A 17,414-nucleotide genomic window follows, 5' to 3' on the forward strand; every position below is an offset into this window, starting at 1 on the left:
AACTCATTTCTAACATTTCAAATCATTTCAATCATTTCTCATTTCAGTCACCTACCGCGCTCCGATTCGAATCCAGTCGCACCTAAAAGATGCACCGATTCGCTCCGGTGTGCCCCAGTAGTCACGGCCTCATTTCAGTACATGCTCCAGAGTCACGTTATTATCAGTCATTCGTACCTCTGTCATGGTTATCATTTCATTACCACGTATCACGTTCCGACATGAATTCAGTCGCATGGAAATGCACCGATTCATCTCGGCGTGCCCCAGGATTGGCCACATTTCAGTACATGCTCCGGAGTCCGAGTCGTAGTCAGTCGCTACAACAGCACGACCGATTCGCGCCTCCGTCATGGCAAACGATATGTTACACCTGCACTTACCGTGCTCCGCTTCGAATCCAGTCGCATCCTCCTTGCACCGATTCGTTACGGCGTGCCCCAGGGCTCGGCCTCATTTCTGAAACATGCTCCAGAGTCCGGATCATAGCTAGTCGCAGATATCGGGCGACTGATCCGCATCTCTGTCATGCCATTACTACCATTTCACTCCCACAGCGCATCACTGTTTCGAAACCAGTCGCATCTGAGATGCACCGATTCGTCACGGAATGCCTCACTTGTTTCGGCCGTATCCATACCTATACCAGAGCTCGGTTCGTTGCCAGTCGCAAAATACGGCACAACCAATTCGAGCCTCGGTCAAGGTAAACATTTCTCTCATTTCATTTCATACTGCGCTCCGATTCGAATCCAGATGCATCAAACAGGCACCGATTCGTCCTGGTGTGCACCAATGTTTTTCAGTTGCCTCATTTCAGTACATGCTCCAGAGCCCGGTTCACGGTCGGATCAATCACGACACGACCGGGCCGGGCCTCTGTCATGGAGTTCACTCATTTCATAATCAAGGCAAACATTTCAAATCATTTCATTGTCACAAAGATTGCAAGCACCATGCAAATTGTTGCTTCAAGTTAGTTAGCAATCCCTTCACGAATTATCACCTTTCATTTTCCACTAGGTCAGTCAAAGTTCAGTAGGTCCACCCTGCACCAGGTTGGACGATATCCCCCCAGGTAAAAAAAAAAAAAAAAAAAATGGGAGAATAAGTCGGGTAAGTATGACTCAGGGGATCAAAGAAAAACTTGAAATTCATGTCACCCCCAATAGGTTACAGTCAACTGGAAAATAAGAGCTCAAGACAGGAGATTCTCACCAGATCAACTATGTCTCAGGCCGGCAGCGAAGACTTCACGGCCCCCCTGTCACCTTCCCCGGTCTCAGAGAGCGGCAGCGTGCAGTCCCTCAGGGGATGGACTATCCCCAAACTGACGGCAGAGCTCAGACGCAGAGGTGTCCCCTTCCCCGCCACAGCGAGGAAAGGCGAGCTCTTCAAACTCCTCTTCCCCCCACCAGCAGCAGGACCCAGTACCCAACAGGTATCCCTCCAGTCAATATCATCAGCTATCTCACAATTACACACGATGGTGTCATCCTTGTCTACCTCGGTTACAGACGTCCAAACCAGGGTGGCACTCCTGGAGGCTCGACCGGCCACGGCTGTCCCTGACCCAATCGCAACTCAAACCTTGACACCCCTTCCTGCAGGTACCTCAGGCTGGAGCCCCATTGTCTACCCCTCCCATTTGGTCCCAACCAGTATCAGGAAGGACATTTTGGACGGCAGGGACATCAACCTGGCCTCTCTCCTTATTTCCATGCACAATCTGGCAGAAAATAAGGCCTACTCCTGGGGTGACATATCGGTGGTCCTTAAAGCCAAAGACCCCAGATTGAACCGCAAGTTATCGGTCCCAGAATTTACCCTGGCCTTTGGCATCCTCAGAGACGTCCTATGCTCAGCCACCCCCAGCAGACGGGAAGAGCTGGACTTATATCTCCATACGGTAGTAGACTTGGGCTACAAGTATGGAGGATTTGCATTTTATGACTACCACCGTTCTTTTTCCGCTAAGGCCGCCGCCAGACTCACACAGTTCCAGACTACGACAAATTGGAGTCTCATGGACACAGAGCTCTTCTGTCGCCACTTTGCCGGCTTACGCTCACCTCTGTGTGCGATTTGTCAGTCCTCCACCCACACTGCCACCTGGTGCGCCAATGCGGCGATCAGACGGCCCTTCGAGTTTCCCTCTACCTCGGGTACAATTCAGGGTCAGTCGCCCCCTGAACAAACGCCTCAGGTGGACAAATTCGGACGCCCAGTCCGAACCATGGGAGGGGCAGCCATCTGTAATAACTACAACTACGGGTCCTGCAACTTCAGCCAGTGCCACCTACTCCACATCTGCACCTTATGCCAAAGAGCACACCCAAGAAACTTGTGCGAAGTCAAACAACACAAGAGGGCATGACTAAGCCGGATCAACTTCTTATGGTTAGGACTGTACCTCACCTCACATCCCATCCCTTCCCTGGCCACCTACCTTATCCAGGGCTTCACAGCAGGCTTTCACACTGGCCTCATTTCACTTCCCCACAGTACTCACGAATGTGCCAATCTTCGTTCAGCAGCCATTGACGAACAAGCCATAGATCAGCTCTTACAAACAGAGGTAGATTGAGAGTTCGTTATAGGCCCTTTTACTCGCCCCCCTTTCAGCACATGGAGAGTCAGCCCTATTGGGCTTGTCAAGGGCAAGTTCACAAATAAATTGCGTTTGGTGTACGATCTGTCTGCGCTTCATTCTTCCCACATCCCCAGTCTCAATTCCCTGATACCCTCCGAAGAATTTTCCCTAAAATATTCCTCCGTCGACATGGCAATACAAGCAATCGTCAAAGCAGGTACAGGTGCCTGGCTCTCCAAAGCCGACATCTCGGATGCCTTCAAGCTCCTGCCCATCCACCCATCCCTTTGGTGCTGGCATGGCATCAAGTGGAAGGAGGCATATTATTTTGCCACTAAATTAACCTTCGGTTCGAAGAGTATTTCTTGGCTCTTCGACACGTTCGCTCAGTCCCTTGTTTGGATACTCTTACACAAGGGTCAATGCCAAGAAGTCATCCATTACCTGGATGACTTTCTACTAATAGAACCTCCCAGCAAGCCCCCAGGAGACCTCGACAAACTCAGAGTGATATTTGGAAACCTCAATGTTCCCATCGCCGAGCACAAAGTCGACGGCCCAGCACACATCATCACCTTTCTCGGGGTCAGCTTGGATACCTGCGCTATGCAAGCCAGTCTCCCCCTCGACAAACTAACCCGCATTAGGGCGGTCCTTCACGAGTTTACACACACCAAGGGCTGTACCAAAAAGCAGTTGCAGTCTCTCCTGGGAATGCTTAATTTCGCCATGCGAATTATTCCACAAGGCCGCACCTTTGTATCACGTCTGCTTAGATTCCTGCCAGAAACTCAGGACCCCGATCAGATCTTAAATCTAGATTCCGCGGCTATAGCGGACCTATCTATGTGGGAGGAATTCTTGTCCACCTGGAATGGTATATCCCTATTTATACCCATGGTTTCGCCCCGGTCACCCCAGGTGGTGACGGACGCTGCAGCCTCCACAGGTTTCGCGGCAATTTTTGGCCACCATTGGTTTTCAGGACTCTGGCCTCAACAGATTCTGTTGATACCCGGCTTTACTCAAACATCTTCCCTCTTTGAACTTTATCCCATAGTGGCAGCTGCACAGCTCTGGGGCCACCACTGGACAGGACAAACCGTAGTCTTCACCACCGACAACCAGGCCACAGCAGACATCATCAACAAAGGCAGGTCCAAGTCCCTAACAGTCATGTCCTTCCTGCACAGATTGGTACAACTGTCTTTACAGCATCAGTTTAACATACACTGTGCATTTATTCCCGGCAGATACAATTTAGCTGCTGACGCACTGTCACGTTTTAATTATACCTCCTTTTTTGAACAGGTTCCCGAAGCCGAACCAATGTCGGCCCCTATCCCTGTCTGGTCACAACTGACCCTGGACTAGTTCAACATTTACACGGAGCAACACAACTCATTAATCATTCACTCTCGCACAACACACTCAAAGCCTACCAGACAGCTTGGAAGGCGTTCAATAAGTTTCTCACATCCTGCCGTAAAGGACCAACAGATGTCAAACAGGTACTGGCCTTCACTGCGCACTGTCACAATCAGCTGGCCTTATCCTACAATACCATTCGGCTATATCTAGCCGGCATCCAACATTTCTTGACGCTTGAAGACCCCACGAAATCTTCACTGTTCTCATCACACGCTATACGAGCCATCCTAAGGGGCATTCAGAAACAACAACCAGTCATCAGCACCAAGCGCTTACCCATTACGGGGCCTATCTTTAGGGACATGTCAACTATTCTGGCTACTTCGCCATTCGGTCTGCTCCCCAGCACGGTCTTACAAGCAGCCATATATTTAGCTTACTATGGGTTCTTGCGACCTGGCGAATTCACCTCTAACAAACCCACAGACCAAGTACTATGCAGACGGCACTTGCTTCCACACCAAGACCATTTCATCCTGCACCTCGAGGTCTCTAAAACCCAGCAAACGGGCTCAGGAGTGAACATTCACCTCTACAAAACCAACAACAGCTGGTGTCCAGTCACGGTACTCAACCGACTCTGGTCACTCCTGCCTGAGCAACCAGACACCAGTCCCCTTCTACCATTCCCAGTTAAACCCTTAAGCGCCTCTCAGTTTATGAAACACATAAGGATACTTCTCCGCAATCTTCACCTTGACCCTAGTCAGTATTCCGGACACTCCTTTCGCATCGGAGCAGCCTCCGCAGCATCCCGCCACGGGGTTCCAGACCACATCATCAAAAGACTAGGCAGATGGAAATCAGCCTGCTTCGCCCCGGTATATCCCCAATCCGCAAATAGAGATGGCACAGGCATTCTCCAAATTGGCTCCATAAATAACTGAAAACCAATAAATATTATAACCCTACCTGAATGTTTTTGCCCCCTTATTTTGGCATACCGGCCATTAGACCAAGGCACACTTTCAGGTCCATTTCATATGGTAAGTCCACACTTTTAGGTCTATTTCCAATGGTAAGTCTCATCTTTACTATAAGTGTTATCTATGTCCATATCGGACATAGGGCTCCAACCATAAGTAGGAAGGCCAGTATGGTGGCCTGAATTTATGGGAGGAGCCCGGGGGGTATTTAAGCAGCCCGCTCACCTGTGGTGCTTGTCGGTTTTCTGTGCGCGATACCCACCCTCCCATCCCCATTTCACAACATTTCTCAACTATTCATTTCATTCATTTCTCTTTACAGAAAAATCATTTCTTAAACCAGGGTATGCCCCCTTATTTTGGCATACCGGCCATTAGACCAAGGCACACTTTCAGGTCCATTTCATATGGTAAGTCCACACTTTTAGGTCTATTTCCAATGGTAAGTCTCATCTTTACTATAAGTGTTATCTATGTCCATATCGGACATAGGGCTCCAACCATAAATATATATATATATATATATACACACACACACACGTATATTATATACATGTGTATGACCGCCCAAGTGTATGACTTTCTTTGCTTCGCTGCTATAGGCTCTAGCCCCAGATCTTTTGTAGACCTAGCAACGCCCCTGGTGACCTCAATGCTGAGAAATACAGGCAGATACTAACCCATTATGCCATACCATCAGGGAGGTGTGTGATTGACTCCAAATGTATTCTGCAGCAGGACAACAACCCCAAACACACAGCCAATGTCATTAAGAACTATTTTCAATGTAAATAAGAACAAAGAGTCCTGGAATTGATGGTTTGGCTACCACAGAGCCCATATCTCAACATCATCCAGTCAGATGAACAGAAGGATTTGATTCAGCCCACATCTACAGAAGATCTGCGGCTAGTTCTAAAAGGTGTCTGGAACAACCTACCTGCTGAGTTCCTTCAAAAACTGTGTGCAAGTGTTTCTAGAATTACTGATGCTGTTTTGAAGGCAAAGGACGGTCACACCAAATATTGATTTGATTTGGATTTCTCTCCGTTCATTTACTTTCCATTTTGTTAATTTATAGAAATAAACATTTACCCTTTTCTATTTCTGAAAGCATTCTTCATTTACAGAATTGTTTTACATCTGCCTACAACCTTTGCACAGTACTCTATATAATATAGATATGTCATTATGATGTTTGTTTTGTTTCACATATTTTAAAAATGTGTGTTGTATAATTTTAGCATCGCACTTTTTGCACATTATGTTTTTTTTTTTTAACTGTTCTCCAAAGAATGGAGGTGGAGCTGGTGAAGTGGACTTTTTTTACTTTTGAGTGAAGCACCATGCTGGGGTTACCGTATTTATCGGCTTATAACACGCACTTTTTTCCCCTGAAAATCAGGGGGAAATTGTGGGTGTGTGTTATACGCCGATCCCCCGCCGATTGTAAGCTTTTCGGCCGCTCTCAGCGGCTTTTAGCTTTTCTCGGCGGCTTTGAAAATGGCGCCACCGTTCTCGGCTGTTTTCGGCCATTCTCGGTGGCTCTCGCCTGCCTTCGGCCATTCTCGGCGGCTCTCGGCCGCTTTCGGCAATTCTCGGCGGCTCTCGGCCATTCTCCACGGCTTTCGGCCATTCTCGACGCCTCTCGCAGTCCCACGGGAGCCGCCGAAAGCCGAGTGTGTCCGAGAGCGGCCGAGAGCCGCCGAGAATGGCCGAAAGCAGCCGAGAGCCGCCGAGAATGGCCGAAAGCGGCCGAGAATGGTGGCGCCATTTTCAAAGATGCACAGACTACAGATGGACACTAACAAGGCTGCAGTGGGGACAAGGCTGCAATGGGGGACAAGGCTGCAATGGGGACAAGGCTGCAAGGGGGGACAAGGCTGCAATGGGGGACAAGGCTGCAGTGGGGGACAATGCTGCAATGGGGACAATGCTGCAATGGGGGACAAGGCTGCAATGGGGGACAATGCTGCAATGGGGGACAAGGCTGCAATCAGGGACAACACTACAGATGGACACTGACAAGGCTGCAGATAGACACTGATGAGGCTGCATTGATGGGCATTTAAATGTAAGTTTTTTTCCTTAAACTTTCCTCCTAAAAGTTTTTTTCCTTAAAATTCCCTCCTAAACTTGGGGTGCGTGTTATACGCTGTCGCGTGTTATACGCTGGCGCGTGTTATATGCCCATAAATACGGTAATTTACTAAAAGGCAAATAGACTTTCACTTTGGAAGGAAATGTTCCCTTAGTTTAGAGAATGAGACGTTCTCAAAGTTTGCTCCCAGCCTGGCCAATCTGTTCATGGCCAAATGGGAGGAGGATGTCGTCTATGCCATGGATAACCCACATCTCCTGCTGTGGGCCCGGTACATAGATGACATCCTCCTCCTGTGGACTGGCACCCACAAGGGTTTGAAAAATTTCTTTCAGGTACTTAATGACAATGATAGGGGTATCACCCTGACTTTTGAAGCAAGTAAATCTTCAATCCATTTTTTGGATCTGATCATTGAGAGAACCGAACAGAAATTTGTATTTAGTACCTATTTTAAACCAACTGACAAGCAAGTAAATCTTCAATCCATTTTTTGGATCTGGTCATTGAGAGAACCGAACAGAAATTTGTATTTAGTACCTTTTTTAAACCTACTGACAGCTGCCACCACAGATCGTGGATTAGATCAGTCCCTAAGAGCCAATTCCTGCGGCTGCGCAGGAATTGTACGGATTTAGATACCTTTAGAGTTCAGGCTAATATTTTAAGAGAAAGATTTCTTGAAAAGGGTTAGGACCCTTTTGATATAGATAGGGAAATTGCCAACACCTGTGTTATTGACCGCTCTTTACTGTTGGAGGACAAACCTCGACAGGAAAGTGATGGCTTCAAGTGGTCTTTTTTAACATCTTTTTCTATTCAATTTAAACAGATCAAGAAAATCTTTGAACATCATTGGGATGTCCTAAAGACGGATAAGGTCTTGGGCCCCTTATTGCCTGAAACTCCTAAGGTGGTTTTCAGGGGTGTACCTTCACTCTGGAATAAATTGTCAACCCTCCGAAAAATACATATTTTTTCCATGATTGGACTGGATTCCATCCATGTAGAAAGTGTTTGGTGTGCCAGTTCAACACGTGTGGTGGGAGAGCTAGTCATAGCTTCCTTTCCACCGTCACCGGCCGTTCATATAAAATAAAAAATTCTGTACCTGTGCCACTACAGCAGTAGTATATCTGCTGACTTGCTCGTGTGGCAAACAGTATGTGGGCCGGACTATCAGATCTTTTTCAACACGAGTCTCTGAACATATTAACTTAATTAAGGCGGGTAGTACTAAGCATACTGTTCCTCGGCACTATAGGGAATTTCACGATCGGAACCCTATGGGCACACAGTTCCTTATCATCGACAGATATGTTGCTCCATGGCAGGGTTGGTCTATTTTAAGGGGTGTCTCTCGTTTAGAGACATACTGGACATATGAGTTGCAGTCCCACTTTCCACTGGGGATTAATGTGAAGTGGGACATTAACTCATTTATTAATCAAGCCTAATATGAGTGTTATCTCTCTTTCTTTTTTATTTCCCCCTTTTTAATACTTATAATCTACTATTTTTTTTATATTTATTGTTAATATTTTCTATTGGTACATTATCTGCTAATGGTATTGTCATTCCAATCATAAGTGACCCCTACTGGCTGTGTCATCTAGCTATTTTTTTGACCCCTAGTCAATTTAGATTTCGGTTTTTAATATATATCTTGCCTGGATCTTATTCCGAAATAATTATTATTTTTTAATATTACCATATTATTATTTAATATACCATTCTTAATTTTTAATTTTTGGCTTCCAGCTCTGGATGTGTTTACATCCAATTGCTGGATCTAATTAGTAAATTCTTCTTTATGAATTTCAATTACTATTTGTTGTCCCAGTGAACATTACGGTTTCCCTGCCAGTCTTATGACTAGTTGTAAAATGAGGCTTGGTTTGTGTCTTATTCTAGAGCCGTCACGCCGGTGTGGTGACCAGTGACGTCACGACGTACTGTACTGCGTGGATGCTAATTGGTTCCGCTTGCTGTTCTCTCTGCACGCTTGACACGTCAACGTCAGCGTGTCACATGACTGACCTCAGTTCGAGGCTTGGTCCAGTGTGTGGAACGCTGCGACGCCGCACTATCTGTGCGGGTCGTGATGTCACACCGTTGTACAGGAGCGAGGCTTGGTCTGTGCAGCCTCTTACTACCTGTATGGAAACGAGGCTTGGTGCTGATTTTATTTAATTACGGCTACACCCAGCCTCTTTAGACATCTAGCATATTTATTTAACTTTTTAATTACATTTTTCTTGTGGGATAAAAACCTCCTGAGTCTATTTATATATGAGCCAGATTATAAACTAGATGTCTCTCTAAACCGGAAGTAATACAATCCCATTGCACTTCCGGTATTATGACACTTTCATGAGGGGTCATTATTGGTTTATATAGCGGTGAGGTGGGGGTGTTCCGCACCCCAGATGATGACTCTTTAGCTGAAACGTGTTGGGTGGATCCCTCACGATTACCGCTACTTGCATTTTATAATCTTCTAACATGTGAGTCTATTTTTATTATTATTTTAATAAACCAGTGTTAACGTTATCACGCTATGTGAATTTTTTCATTTCTTGTATGGCATATGAATATTCGTATGGCCCCTGTTGGATTGTTTATGCTGTATGAAAAATTGTGGAAGTCGTATTGCCATCTCCATTTGCTAACTATTGAAGACATCTGAAGAGACGGATTATCCAGACCTGTTGGCCATTAAGCCTTTTTGACTTGTATGACGTATGTCTTCTCAAGTCAATATGTTCTGGTAAGCCTCTTGATGCCTTCGGTGACGGCTTCTGAACCATCAACAGTTCTTCTGCTCACCTATGGTGTTTTTACACTTCCACTTACCTGCCTGATCTAGTTGATCCCTTTTATTGTAACGTTTGGGTGGACTTTGGTCCTCTGCCTTTGGTAAGCCTCCATAGACCGCTGGTGGCAGATTTTCTTCACTTTTTCATTTCTGCAATCAACATTTGGACTTTCTTTTTAAGAACTTTTAATGGTGTCAATTCCATTGGGTTTCCTTTTGGACTTTATCTTTGTTCTTTACAAATTATTTTTTAAAACGTATTTAATATTTTTTTGGCACACAAAGTAATGGTTTTAGTTCACAGCACATCACTTTGTTTTATTTTGTACTTTAAAGGATATATCATAAATTTGTGATATCAGTTTAATATACACTTTATACTATATTTTTTATTCACCATATTTTTTGGGGGTTTATAGCGCTACACTTTTTTGTATATTGTATGTAGTCTGTGACAGACCAAGCCGGGACAGAGGCTTTTGGAGAGGACTGAATGCTGCTATAATGTAAATTAGTCTAGTATGACTTGTCACAGCTTCTAAGAGTCTTTCACTCATTGTGCTAATTAACCCTGCAATTGTATGAAGGAGTTCTGAAGGATTAGATCATTAGCTCATGTTAATTAGGTTTCTGATTACAGGTTGTATTTTCATCTTGCTGTATATATTTGTGTGAGATCTCAAAATAAGGAGTCTGATTCCTGTTTGACCCTCCATACAGAGCCTCATCTCGTATTTGGGGGAAGAATTATTCGTATGGGTTTCTTGTTCGGCTGATTGGAGTGTTCGGTAGCTGCCTTTGTGTTTGGGAGTGGAATGTCCTAAACGGCTTTGACCCCTTTCATACTCGGGGTGTCGTTACATAGTCCAAGTCAGAAGAGAAGCCCGGGGTGCTTCTCCATAGATATAGTAGGGTGAGTGAGCGTTATCACCCTATGACAGGAAGTATGTCACAGGCAGGATCACCAAGTGATCATAATGGAATACAGGGATCGATCCCCCAAAGGGGTCACAAAAGATTAGACAGGTTCTTTCCCAAAACAGTACAAAGGCAGCTAGGCACACAGCAACAGTCTATTCATTATGGCTCAGAAATCAGTGTAGGGAATGTCTTTTTGTAACTTATTGCTGAAGAAACTTGTAACAGGAGAGGATAGAGGGGTGTGGGATATTTCAAAATGCCAAGCACAACTTGCAGAGGAATTTTTTTTTATCAGTGGCAGTAGCACAAGGACAGTTGACTAGCAGGATCTGTAGGTGCACAGCTGAAGAAAATATAGCATGAGTAGTATTAGGCTAGGACAGTACAGTATATGGGTGCAGAGCTAAAGACCATGCAAACAGTATAAGCACAAATAGTGGCAGAGTGAAACAGTCCTGGGTTCACGGCTGAGGACCAAGAAGTAGGTTTTAAGCACAGATATTGATAGACTAGAACAGTCTGCATTCTTGCAGCTAGGGACCACAAGATAGTTTGCAGCACAAAGGCAGGCTAGAACAGTTCACGCATCCACAGCTGGAGACCATAGATAAACTGCAGCTCTGGAATTAGACTCTACATACCGATCCCGGGGGCAGGGAACAAGTCTATGGGCTCTGTCCATAGGAGAGTAGTCCAACAGCCAATCCAGAGGTGCATCAGGGCAGACAGATCAAAGGGATCAATAGATCAAAAACGTGTGTTGGAAAATGCAAAATGCACCTGGAATATGCAAATTGCAACCTGCATTGGTGTGAATCAGGTCTGAGTCTATGATTAGTTCATTTATCATTCTGTGTATGGCCACTATATAGTAGGGTGACCAGACATTCCCGGTTTGTTCCTTTACAGGGCCAATTCTGGGTGGGTGAACTGCGAGCTGGGGCAGAGGGGGTGCCCAGGGCCAACCCTGCCATGGGTCCCGTTGGACCCATTGGGGTGTGGGCTGTCTCGGACATGGAGGGGGGGCGAATGCCACCATATTATACAGAGTGGGGATCTCGTGCTTACCCGCCTGTCAGACAAAGTCCCGCCTCCCGGTCCGGCTTCTACGATATCATTGGAGGCGGGACTTCGTCTGAGGACAGCGGCTGTGCTGGGTAAACAGGAGATCCCCTCTCTGTGTAATCTGCCTGCTCTCCAATCGCTATGCACTGGTCAAACTGTATTGATGACCACAAGTAAGGCTGTGCTGATGGGCACTGAACAGGCTATATTTATGGGCACTGAATAAGCTGAGCTGATGCGCACTGAACAAGCTGAGCTGATGGGCACTGAACAGGCTGCATTGATAGACATTGAACAGGCTGAGCTGATGGGCACTGAACAGGCTGCATTTATGGCCACTGAACAGGCTGCATTTATGGGTACTGAACAGGCTGCATTGATGGGCACTGAACAGGCTGAGCTGATGGGCACTGAACAGGCTGAGCTGATGGGCACTGAACAGGCTGCATGTATGGGCACTGAAAAGGCTGAGCTCATGGGCACTAAACAGGCTGCAGAGATGGGCACTGAACAGGCTGCTTTGATGGGCACTGAACAGGCTGAGCTGACGGGGACAGAACAGGCTGCATTGATGGGCACTGAACAGGAGCTGATGGGAACTGAACAGACTGCATAGATGGGCACTGAACAGGATGCATTGATGGGCACTGAACAGGCTACATTTATGGGCACTGAACAGACTGCATTGATGGACACTGGTGAGGCTGCATTGATGGGCACTGAACAGGCTACATTGATGGGCACTGAACAGGCTGCATTTATGGGCACTGAACAGGCTGCATTGATGGGCACTAATCAGGCTGCATTGATGGACACTGGTGAGGCTGCGTTGATGGGCAATGATCAGGCTGCACTGATGGGCACTGGTGAGGCTGCATTGATGGGCACTGGTGAAGCTGAGCTGATGGGCACTGGTGAGGCTGCACTGATGGGCACCGATGAGGCTGCATTGGTGGGCACTGGGGAAGCTGCATTGATGGGCACCGATGAGGCTGCATTGGTGGGCACTGGGGAAGCTGCATTGATGGGCACTGATGGGTCTGAGCTGATGAGCACTGGTGAGGCTGCATTGATGGGCACTGAACAGGCTACATTGAGGGGCACTGAACAGGCTACATTGATGGGCACTGAACAGGCTACATTTATGGGCACTGAACAGGCTGCATTGATGGACACTGGTGAGGCTGCATCGATGGGCACTGATCAGGCTGCATTGATGGCCACTGATGAGGCTGCATTGATGGACACTGGTTAGTCTGCATTGATGGGCACTGATCAGGCTGATCTGATGAGCACTGGTGAGGCTGCATTGATGGGCATTGAACAGGCTACATTGATGGGCACTGAACAGGCTGCATTTATGAGCACTGGTGAGGCTGCATTGATGGACACTGGTGAGGCTGCATTGATGGACACTGGTGAGGCTGCATTGATGGACACTGGTGAGGCTGAATTGATGGGCACTGATCAGGATGCACTGATGGGCACTGGTGAGGCTGCGCTGATGGGCACTGATGATGCTGCATTGGTTGGCACTGGTGAGGCTGCGCTGATGGGCACTGATGATGCTGCATTGGTGGGCACTGGTGAGGCTGCATTGATGGGCACTGATGAGTCTGAGTTGATGAGCACTGAACAGACTGCATTTATGGGCACTGAACAGGCTGCATTGATGGGCACTGAACAGGCTGCATTGATGGGCACTGAACAGGCTGCGCTGATGGGCACTGAACAAGCTAACCTGATAGGCACTGAACAGGCTGCATTAATGTGCACTGATCAGGCTGAGCTGATGGGCACTGAACAGGCTGCATTCATGGGCACTGAACAGACTGCATTGATGGGCTCTGATCAGGCTGAGCTGATGGGCACTAAACAGGCTACATTGATGGGCACTGAACAGGCTGCATTTATGGGCACTGAACAGGCTGCATTGATGGACACGAATGAGGCTGCATTGATGGGCACTGATCAGGCTGCATTGATGGACACTGGTGAGGCTACATTGATGGGCAATGATCAGGCTGCACTGATGGGCACTGGTGAGGCTGCATTGATGGGCACTGGTGAAGCTGAGCTGATGGGCACTGGTGAGGCTGCACTGATGGGCACCGATGAGGCTGCATTGATGGGCACTGATGGGTCTGAGCTGATGAGCACTGGTGAGGCTGCATTGATGGGCACTGAACAGGCTACATTGATGGGCACTGAACAGGCTACATTGATGGGCACTCAACAGGCTACATTTATGGGCACTAAACAGGCTGCATTGATGGACACTGGTGAGGTTGCATCAATGGCCACTGATGAGGCTGCATTTATGGGCACTGAACAGGCTGCATTGATGGACACTGATCAGGCTGCATTGATGGGCACTGATCAGGCTGCATTAATGGACACTGGTGAGGCTGCATTGATGGGCAATGATCAGGCTGCACTGATGGGCACTGGTGAGGCTGCATTGATGGGCACTGGTGAAGCTGAGCTGATGGGCACTGGTGAGGCTGCACTGATGGGCACCAATGAGGCTGCATTGGTGGGCACTGGTGAGGCTGCATTGATGGGCACTGATGGGTCTGAGCTGATGAGCACTGGTGAGGCTGCATTGATGGGCACTGAACAGGCTACATTGATGGGCACTGAACAGGCTACATTGATGGGCACTGAACAGGCTGCATTGATGGACACTGGTGAGGCTGCATCGATGGCCACTGATGAGGCTGCATTGATGGACACTGGTTAGGCTGCATTGATGGGCACTGATCAGGCTGTAGTGATGGGCACTGGTGAGGCTGCATTGATGGGCACTGGTGAAGCTGAGCTGATGGGCACTGGTGAGGCTGCACTGATGGGCACTGAACAGGCTGCATTTATGGGCACTGATCAGGCTGATCTGATGAGCACCGGTGAGGCTGCATTAATGGGCACTGAACAGGCTACATTGATGGTCACTGAACAGGCTGCATTTATGGGCACTGGTGAGGCTGCATTGATGGACACTGGTGAGGCTGCATTGATGGACACTGGTGAGGCTGAATTGATGGGCACTGATCAGGCTGCACTGATGGGCACTGGTGAGGCTGCGCTGATGGGCACTGATGCTGCATTGGTGGGCACTGGTGAGGCTGCGCTGATGGGCACTGATGATGCTGCATTGGTGGGCACTGGTGAGGCTGCATTGATGGGCACTGATGAGTCTGAGTTGATGAGCACTGGTGAGACTGCATTGATGGGCACTGAACAGGCTACATTGATGGGCACTGAACAGGCTGTATTTATGAGCACTGAACAGGCTGCATTGATGGACACTGGTGAGGCTGCATTGATGGACACTGATGAGGCTGCATAGATGGACACTGGTGATGCTGCATTGATGGGCACTGATCAGGCTGCACTGATGGGCACTGGTGAAGCTGAGCTTATGGGTACTGGTGAGGATGCATTGATGGACACTGTTGAGGCTGCATTGATGGGCACTGATCAGGCTGCATTAATGGGCACTGGTGAGGCTGCATTGATGGGCACTGATCAGGCTGCATTAATGGACACTGGTGAGGCTGCATTGATTGACACTGGTGAGACTGCATGAATGGGCACTGATGATGCTGCGCTGATGGGCACTGGTGAGTATAATACACTCTTCAAACGTGCTTTAAAATGCATGGTGTTCCCTTTCATGAACAAGACAATAATGATGTTATGCAGTTGGGCTGGTATAATAATGCTATGGGGCTGGTATGAAATGATTTCCAGAAATTCCGTAGATATCATAAATCATTACATAAACACATACCACATATACACTGCATATATCATTTGAGGAAAATATGCTTATAAAATATTTTACTATTTGCCAATAAAATAAATATATACACTGTATATGTCCCCAAATTTCATTTTAAAAATCTGGTCACCTTATTATATAGGGCTCACTGTATTCCACCTGTTAAACGTGGGGCATCAGATTTAACTGAAGGAAGAAGGTATTCCCTCGAAACGCATCGGCCGGCAGTGGCCCCTGAAATCTCCTCTGTTACCATCTGGTGTCTGTTGTCATAGACCAATTGCTGTGAGATTATTTGTACCGCAAGTTTTCTTCTATACGTTTGTGAGTAGCTTTTTAACTTAATTTTTAATAAAATTATATCCAAGGATAATGCACAAGGTTGGTGCCCCCTTTTGTTCTTTCTTCTCTTTTGACTGTTAGGATACCCCTATCCCTGAGGGCAGCAAGGCCTGAGGCATTATCCACCACAAACTCTAGTTCACCTGGTAACTCATTTGTGCGCAGAAGTGTTTGTTTTCTGCTATCAAAAATCTGGTTCTGTGCACAGCTTCTACTTCAGAATGTGTTCCAAGTACTAGAAAGATTTGTATGTATCTTACCTTGCAAAAATAACTCAACAGCTATTCAATATCTATCTATCTATCTATCTATCTATCTATCTATCTATCTATCTATCTATCTATCTATCTATCTATCTATCTATCTATCTATCTATCTATCTATCTATCTATCTATCTATCTATCTATCTATCTATCTATCTATCTATCTATCTATCTATCTATCTATCTATCTATCTATCTATCTATCTATCTATCTATCTATCTATCTATCTATCTATCTATCTATCTATCTATCTATCTATCTATCTATCTATCTATCTATCTATCTATCTATCTATCTATCTATCTGTCTGTTCAGTTATCTATTATGTTTTTTAGGAGGGGTGCAGCTAGAACTTGACTTATATAATTTATCAATATGTATCTATTAGTTTACTATTCAGTATCTATCTATCTATTTATGTACCTATCTATTTATTAAAGTTGTAGTTAAAGTTCTCCTAAAGTGCCGCTGCCCATTGAAATGAATGGGCAGCGCCGCCGAAGTGCCTGCAAAGTGATTCTGCAGCGGTGCTTTTAACCCTTTTTCGACCGCTAGCGGGGGTCAAAAGTGTCCCGCTAGCGGCCGAAAAGTGCCGCTAGAAATGATGATAAAGTGTCGCTAAAAATAGCATCACTTTACCGCCGACGCCCCCAACGCCAGTGTAAAAGTGCCCTTAATATTATTTGTTACTTCAACACTGCCAGGTACCACAGAAAGAGATCATCAGGAGGCCCCATCAAAATTTTGATATGGTGCCCCATGATCTGTAGTTGTGCCCCAGGCCTCCAGAGTCTTTTAAATACTACAAGATTTTACATTATACACTGACTTTTTTTCATCTTCCATATTCCCTTCCATTCATATTCCATAAATACACTTGATGGAAATATCTAAAAGTAAAAAGTTGAGAGGTAAGAAGCTGGGACATAAGGAAAATGCTTACTAGGTCAACTCTCCCTTTTACGGGAAGGGTGTTATACACTCAAACCTTGGAACTAAATGTGTATATGTATATATTTTTTTAGATTATGATCCTTTGTATTCAATTTTCAGGTATTGTGATGGATGGCTGTGTAGCACAACTTCTCAATACTTTGCCTTGAACCTTTCCTCACCCCTGGGGATCCCTTCTACCACTTCCCAGGTCCCATAGTATTACTATTGTTAT

At 46.4% G+C, this 17,414-nt stretch overlaps 1 long non-coding RNA gene across 1 annotated transcript in view; it reads right to left on the reverse strand.

Annotated features, from left to right (window-relative positions):
• Positions 1-17,414, reverse strand: part of LOC141120215 (uncharacterized) — a 143,698-nt gene that overhangs the window by 53,069 nt on the left and 73,215 nt on the right. The gene's annotated exons all lie outside the window — the stretch shown is intronic.

The sequence above is a fragment of the Aquarana catesbeiana genome, linkage group LG01 (genome assembly GCF_042186555.1).
Source record: "Aquarana catesbeiana isolate 2022-GZ linkage group LG01, ASM4218655v1, whole genome shotgun sequence".
NCBI classification, from domain to species: Eukaryota; Metazoa; Chordata; class Amphibia; order Anura; family Ranidae; genus Aquarana; species Aquarana catesbeiana.